Source organism: Thermobia domestica, chromosome 1 (genome assembly GCF_964235325.1).
Source record: "Thermobia domestica chromosome 1, izTheDome1.hap1.1, whole genome shotgun sequence".
NCBI lineage: Eukaryota > Metazoa > Arthropoda > Insecta > Zygentoma > Lepismatidae > Thermobia > Thermobia domestica.
Window position 1 is genome coordinate 380,478,721 of NC_137454.1, and position 8,590 is coordinate 380,487,310.

The 8,590-nt window shown below is 35.1% G+C and overlaps 1 long non-coding RNA gene across 1 annotated transcript; it reads right to left on the reverse strand.

The window, feature by feature from the left end:
• Window positions 1-1,069: 1,069 nt before the first annotated feature.
• On the reverse strand, window positions 1,070-1,854 carry LOC145682714 (uncharacterized). Its single transcript, XR_014130950.1, has 2 exons — window positions 1,612-1,854; window positions 1,070-1,265 (listed from the first exon to the last, which is right to left on the reverse strand). It is a non-coding gene; the product is annotated as an uncharacterized LOC145682714 (long non-coding RNA).
• Between the last annotated feature and the right edge of the window lie 6,736 nt (window positions 1,855-8,590).

An 8,590-nucleotide genomic window follows, 5' to 3' on the forward strand; every position in this document is an offset into this window, starting at 1 on the left:
CGAAATCACACCTTATTTCAACAATAGTATCGGATCGTAAAGTTCCCATTTCACTGAATTAATTAAAATCCAGTATGATACTTTCCAAAATGGTCGCAGAGGCTCTCATGTAAAGTGGAATATTTTCACTCTGTCATGCATAACACCAATAAACCTCGATTTCATAGTTTTGGTAGTGTTGTAAATTTATTCCATCGTTTTCACACCCTTGACAACCCTGTATATCAGATGTGCAATATACAATTTAGGCCACTCAATTTATGAGATTCATCTAAACTATGTCACAACCATTATGAGAAAATAGTTACAAAAATAAGGCCTTCAAATAGTATATCTTACAAGTCAAAAAAGGAAAAGAACTCAATTTATTATACCTAGGTACATAGCTTTTTTTTACAGGTTGCTCTACAAGAGCAGTTTTGCCATTTTCACTAAAGCTAAAATCCCAAATTATCTTTGGTGAAATAAAAGAAGATGGGTCAATGTTAGAAAAATCGTACCGATAGCAAATCTAGCGATGGGAAACACGAAACTTTACAAAGTTAAAAAAAAAAAAATAAATAAATAAAAATGGAAACTACCAACTCAGATTATAAATCAAACTTTGTATGTCTATGTATGTTCTCTGAATCTTTCTATCGCTTTTTTATAATATATTTTAGTATACTAATTTATGCCCGTTTGGCCTTTTTCCGTTTCGCCTTATGCCCTCAAAACATTTTGCCATACAACCGATAAGGATGTTATCTTAAGGCGGAAGGGGAATTCCCGTTTGGCCTTTTCCTGCTTGACCTTATAACATACAAGGGAATTTTCACTCTGTTTCTGTAACAAAGAGGGATTTATCTTATTCTCAACTGCAACGTCTCTTCTATTTCAGACAAATTAAATTCAAATATCTTAGAACATAAATTTTATTATCACACCCGAAATACTTGTAGCATATCAAGTTTCTATGTGGATATAATATGAAACAGCATCAGTATATGAAATTACATCAATTTCACTGTTCTTAAATCTATCTTTTAGGCGGTGAATCCTGTCGTCAAACCGTCTCTACCTTAGCTTTCTAAGTGTATTTTCTGATAACCACTTGAAGAAGTACTCGCAATCTTTCATTTTCACGTTGCCTGTCTTTCATTAATTCAATGAAAGAATGTATGTCTAAGTGATCCCTTGATGCCTTTCTTCGTAATTTGACGTGCCACTGTCTTGCATTGTTAGTCATTTGTTCTTGATCGTTTTCAAAGTGATTCCACAAGTCACTGCAAATAGGTAAAAATACATCATTAGCACATTAAAAATTCAAAGGATTGCAGGAGAATCTACGTTGGAAAGTCGATGGCAAAATTTTGGGTGAACCTAATTTATTTCTTTTGCAAAGCAAAAGAATGTGTTCTTTTGATAATTTACAAATCAGTGAATGTAGAATCTTCAATACATGCACGTCGCAAGAAAATCTATATTACACTTTACATTAGGTGTTAATGGAAAAAATGCTATACTGTAGAGTGCTCGGGATAGCTTAATTAATGATTTAATAATAAAAAACAATCATTAATTTTTTGCACTAAACGCCATCTATTTATGTAGGAAATAAAACACACTTACAGAGAAAATAACGTGTCACCATCATCCAGCCAAGTGTCTATAAGATAATCATGGAACTCCTCCTTCATAGAACGTCAGGCGCATCTTCTTGCAAACGTACAAACACTACATCTAAATGGGAAGTTGGTACCAGAGGCTGTGCTGCTCCATGTCGAATCCATCTTTTTACTTCAGTGTTCTCTTTGTACAATTGAGAAAGTTCTAACTGCTGAACCTTCCTCCAAACAGACTGAGAGAAGTGGAAGGAACATCCTGTGATTTTAACCAGGAAATACTTTATTTATAGCATTGATTGCTACTTTCTTAAGATCAATAGAAACTTCTCTCAATTTGAAACGCAGTCCAAATTTCTCAGCTTCTTCCATGATTATCTCCAGTAATCTTACATGTGTCTCTTGCTATTTACTGGGCAATATGCAGAAGAGGAGAACAAATACCTGGCCGAAATATTTTCCGTGCAGGATGTACATTTGGGAGAAAAGGAGAGGTACAGTCTTAAGTGTCCCTCCATTACAATCCTGTCGCACTGACACATAATTTTCAAAGTTCCAATAGTGCCGAAAACCTGTTGAAGATAGAAAGACTAGAATAAACAACACAGACATTCTAAAGAAAATGCTTTAATATTAATATTCTTACTCCTATTACTATTGTCATAACAGATTTTCACGATTTCAAAAAAAAAAAGAAAAAAAAGAAAAAGAAACAAGAAGAACGTAAGAAATGATAAACTATTTTCTTGATTACTAAAATATAACTTACAAGAATTCTACAGGTGTCATCGCCTTCATCCCCCAATAAAAGTTTTTGCCGTCCTGCGTTTCGCTCCACAATCCTTCCACATTCAATTTATTCAATCTTTGCGATAGTAGTGCCCAGTTCATGCTTGTACGTTATATAGAGAGTGTTTAACGGCACCAAAAATAGGGACAACAGATGCAGTTTCACCACAGTAATTTCCCTTAGCAATCTTCTTCCTGGAGAGAAGAAAATAAATTCATTTTAAACATCAACAGAAAAAAAAAGTCGTACTTTCCCTCTAGAAAGTAAAGACAGACGGAATATTGCTTAACTACCACTGGTTAATTGTGTTACACTATAAATAAAAAAAAATGGACTATGTATTTGTGTGCTAGCTAGGATGCCATTTAAGAAAAGTTCCACATCTAAAGTTCTAAAATAACTTTTGGAAAAGTTGCACGAGTAAATATTAGAAACATGCAGAGAAGCTTCAGTGTCAAAATTACTTATACCTTATTACAACTATTATATATACTTACCTATATGTCTTAGTAATTGTTGATGTTCGTTCTTCCGCCGCTCTCTTCTTCATATGTGAGGTACAAATACAAGGCTACATGAGCAATTTTTTAAACAGTGACGCAGTTAACACAGAATTCTGAATACTTGCTTTGATTATACGCTATTCTGTTCGTTCAAACGTAAATACTACTAGCATTACAAATGTTTTCCAAAATGACACTAAATTTCCCTATCATAACTTGAAAATCCCCTTCGCTGGTGTAAGGCGAAATGGAAAGGGCAAAGGGGAATTCCTGTTTCGCCTTACAATCAAATTAGCATATACTATCTTAGCATCATAGCCTGAAGTAATGAAAACAGGCACAAGGCGAAACGGGAAAAGGCCAAACGGGAAGACATCCAAAGTTTCATTTTAAAATCATCTGAAAGAATTGTTCACTTACATTTCCCTGTTTTTAATTATTAAAGATATATTTTGCAAACGGACAAATACGTGGACGTTTCGAATTAGGTAGAAAAATATGAAAACTGTTCTTGTGATGTATAATTACAATATTCTAAAAAAAGTTATATTTCTGGGATAAAAATCTGTAGGTCTATAGTAATTTACCATGTTAAATTCAAATCTGAAATCAGAATTTCGCTATCAGGTTTACTTTCTCAGTAATATAGGATGTTACGTAAGTACACGACGCATGTTCTTAAAAAAAAAAAACTGAAAATGGAACAGTAACTAAGACGTTACTGGTTTAGCCTGTAGCATGTTTTCTAGTACGTGTGTCTCTTGTCTCTACTGACACATCATCAGTAGCCTTCTGACATGCTGAGTTATGTTTCTTTCATTTCGCATTCATGAAACTACGAATTTTAATTAAAAATGAAGTAACAGTCAGTTTAAATCTCATAATCAAATTGAATTCATTGGAAGAACATAACACTAGTGGAAAATCCTGTTAACCCCTGAAAAGTTAACCTGATAATGATACCAGAAATTACATTTGAAATTTCCTTTCCTTATTATACGCTGTGTTAAAACGGCACCATTCACATTCCCCTATCATGTCCCTGAAACGGAAAGTTTGAGGGGAAAAATAAGGCTTTTGGTAGAAAAAATCCCTTTTTTATATTTTGGGTTCCTCCGGAACACCCTGTGTTAACACACAGATCTCAAAATAAACTGAAAAATACTAAATGGTGTACGAAACGTGTGTACAAAATTTCAAGCTTCTATCTTGAATAGTAAGGATGGGAGAAACAAATTACCAATCAGCTAAGAACATCCCCACAATGGCCCAGATGACTCAAAAAGATTCGGATGTGATATAAAAATTTTCTGAGACATCCTAGGGTCATGTTTTACACTTCATTCTCATCAGAATAGAACAATCTTTCAAACGGTACCATTCATATGTTTCCGTCATGTATCTCAGGCGGGAAAAATTGCAAAAAATGGGATTTTTGTTAAAATATCCCTTTTTTAGCATTTCTGAACCCCTCCCCCCCTGTGTTAACACACAGATCTCAAAATCAACTGAAAAATGTTAAGGGCATAGTGAATATGTCTACAAAATTTCAAGCTTCTATTTAGAACAGTAAGGTAAATATATATATATTAACACATGTGCTAAGAATATCCCCACAATACCCCAAATTCCCGCAAAAACGGGAAATTTTCTAAGACATCCCTATTTACCCTAGGATCATGGTTCGTACCTCATTTTCTTCAGAATAGAAAGTACTTTCTAACGTTACCAATCACATGTCTTCATCATGTATCTGAGGCGGGAAAATCTCGATAAAGAGATTTATTAAAATATCCCTTTTTAAAACCTTTTTACCCGTTTGAACACAACTTGGGGCACCGCAGAGATCTGAAATATATCTGTAGAATACTAAGGAGTACACTGAATGTATGTGCAAAATATCGATCTTCTAGGTGCAAAAGTAAGCCCGCCAAAAAATAATATGCCCACAGTACCATAAATTCCCGTTTAAAACAAGATATCAGGTAAAAATTTCCTGAGACATCCTTATTTACATTAGCATTATGGTTCGTACCTCATTCTCTTCAGAATAGAACAGCCTTTGAAACGTTTTCCATTCGCATGTCTCCGTCGAGTATCTGAGCGGGAAAATCGAGAAAAAGGGAATTTTTGTTATACAGTAGGTACAAAAGTAAGTAACTCAAAAAATAGTAAAAATAGGCCTAACAAAAAATTCTTTAGTTTTAAGTTATGACGTATCACGCCCTATGTTTCGACCCAGAATTGCGTAAAACCATACGTAACCTGTTCTAGAACGCTTCCACTCTAGAAAAAAGCTTTATTAGTACTTTTTAAATCGAATAATGAAAATACAACCCTAACGTATAAACATATACGATATATGTAAGGGTTAATGCCGTGCTACTGTTTTTAACCTTCAATTTATTTCCTGCTCAATAGTAGGCATACCCGTGTTTTGTCAATGTTTACTTCAATATCACGAAATCGGGGGTTTTGGCCCGATACTCTAACCAAAACATCACAATTACGTGACCATGTGTGACTTTTAGTAGATACTCAACTATTGGTATGTGCAGGACAAGGGCACCGTTTTCTGTGTAACTTTGGAGGGCCCTATGAAAGATATGCATTAGTAGAAAGGAAAAATGAATGACCATGTACTGTAGAAATAGGAGAACCTGCTTCAACTTAGCAATTTTGCCCCCCTCGTTAGAGGACCATTTCAACTTTGGAGGTCCCAGACCACTAAACCCCCCAGGATCGGCGCCCTTGGTGCAGGAGTAACAACTTATGCGAGTTAAATGAAGTTTTTCTAAATAATCAACCTTCACCTAATAAGGATATTAAGTATAATAATAATAATAATAATATTAATAATAATAATAATAATAATAATAACAGCGGTTCGGAGTTCACGCATGCATCGGATATATTTAATGAGAATCAAGCAGCCACTAGCATGAGTCACTTCAACATACAGTATGTACTGTAGTTAACCTAAATATTTCTTCACTCCTTTGTGGATTTTTGTAGGAAACGAGTTCCTTCTGAGAATCCCTTATGGCTTTGTCTCTATTATTGTTGCTATTTTTGTTTTGCTAACGGTACTTTTCTTAATAACTACATACTTGCACTACCTAACACAATAATATCGTATTTTAATATACACTTACCTCCGTTTTTCTAAGCAGACTCCAGCACTAGACAAAAGAACACACACAATAACAAGTCAGAATTCGCTCCACAACAACACGGAAACCAGTCGAGCATGCGCAGTAAGTGCTGGAGACTAGCTTCAAACAAAACACGACAGGTGACGCTCACATCAAGAAGAAATGCATCCGTACCGATGCAAAGATCTGCATCAATTGATTACTCTTAAACCACAATGCATTTATATGTCTCAAATGACCCATTTTTTATTTTCGATCGTTCTCTAGGGTTGAAAATGCTGCGCATCAGTGACAAAAAAGAAATTTATACATGTTAACGCGCCATTTGATGCACGTAAATGTTTCAAATTTCCTATGATGCACTTGTAGTTCTGTGTGTACGAACATGGAACGCCTTTCATTTTTTGCTCCTTAAAGAAATGTGTATGAACAGTGGCATATTTAGAAAGTAGCTTCCGGGTTTAATCCCCCCACCCCGAAATTTTATTTACTATATTAATAAATAAAATATCTTGCAGAATTTTCACATTTACAGGACTAAAGTTGGCACCCCCCCTCCAGAAACAAAATCGTAAATACGCTACTGTGTATGAATATAGTTTTACTCTTATAAACAGTGTGCTTTTGTTGTTCGTAAATTTTGTCTTTCAATGTTGTTTCAGTTCTACATATAATAGTCGCATCCAGAGACTTCACGAAAGCAGAGAAACGAAAAATCTTTTAAAATATTGACTCGTGTTGTCTTACAAAGTATCCATCCAATTAATCTGTGATCATAACGAAACTCGTTAAGTATGATGATCAGTCTTTCTCCATCAAAATAAACGTCAATTGGAAAGGGAGTTCGACCGGTATGCTGTCTCTCGCCTAGTGCCGTGCCGTGGAAAATCAGCGCCCGGGGCGAGAATATACGACGGCGCCTTCTCCAGCCGTACATATGAGTGAAGTCGACAGACCAGCTGCGAAGCGCCACCATGATTTGCGCAAAGCGCAATAAAATTTTCAAAAATAAACCCTGCTTTTCCTTAATTTTGAGCACCTTTTAATACTTTTCTCTTTCATTTTACATATATCTTTTCGTTTTTTCTCTCCCGAATTTTGCGCCCCCTTCACTTCGGCGCCCGGGACCATCGCCCAGCTCGCCTTTTCCCCCATAGCACGGTACTGTTCTTGCCTTCATTATTTAATATCTATTTAGAAGAGATAGTGAAAAAGACCCAACTAAATGAAGACGGCGTTTCAGTAGAAGAGAGAAGGATTAGGTGTATACGGTTTACAGATGATATTGTATTTGTTGCAAAATCTGAAAAGAAAATCAACAAGATGTTAGAAAACTTGAGAAAGGACTGTGAAGAATACGGAATGAAAATAAACCTTAGAAAGAGCAAAGTCATGGTGATTGGAACGAAGCGGTCGGTGTCAAATATAGAAGTAGGAGGGGAGAAAATAGAACAGGCGACTAGTTTTCGATACCTGAGTAGTATTATTAGTGATGATATGAAGTGTGAACGTGAAATAAAAGCAAGGATAGGAATGAAGAAAAAAGCTTTTAGGAGGAAGAAAACACTGTTTTGTTGGAGCTTGAATAAAGATTTGAGTAAAAGACACATAAAAATCTTCGTATGGAGTATTGTATTGTATGGATCAGAAACATGGACACTACGCAGAAATGATTAGAAAAAACTGGAAGCTCTCGAAATGTGGGTATGAAGAAGAATGAAGAGAATTAGCTGGGTCGAGCGGAAAACGAATGAGAGGGTGTTAAGAATGGTAGAGGAGAAAATAACAATTTTATATATTATTAAGAAGAGGAACATAAACTTGTTTTGTTATTAGCTAAGAAGAAACTGTATTATGAGAACGTGGTAGAGGGTATGGTGGCAGGAGAGAGAGGAAGGGGGCGAAGGAGACCACAATTAATGGACGATATCAAAAAAGAAAAGTAGTAATGAAGACACCGAGGTTAGCGGAAGACCATAGAGTACGATAGCTTCTAAATCGCAGCAAGTTACCTACCAATAGTGGCAAATACCTATAATAATAATAATAAAAATAATAAACGTTACAATAGGATAAATAAATTTACGAATTATGCTATCGTCATACTCATCTATTGTTATTTATTTATTTGTATTGTTCCATATTGGGCATTTTACACTGAGAATGGTAATAAAAATGAAAAAAGTAAAAACACAGGATATAACCGAATATCAATAAAAGCATATTAACGAAAAATTACAAACAATATTTACGGCTTAATTTTGCACAAGACATATCGAAGAAAAAAAAATGTTTCAGGTTGAAATAGATCTAATAGGTAGATGGAAGCGTGACGAATTAAGGAACTGTGTACATACGCAACCTTTTAAGTTACTGCTTGGCTAGGTTTCGGAATGTAGAATAATAGACTCTCATTACGTGTAGTGCTAATTGGTACTCTGTAGTTAAATATGAGAACTAGAGAATGGCAGCTTAAACCTCCATTTACCATTTTGCCTAGAGAAAGAATATCATTTTTGTTTTTCTTTTCTTTCTTTC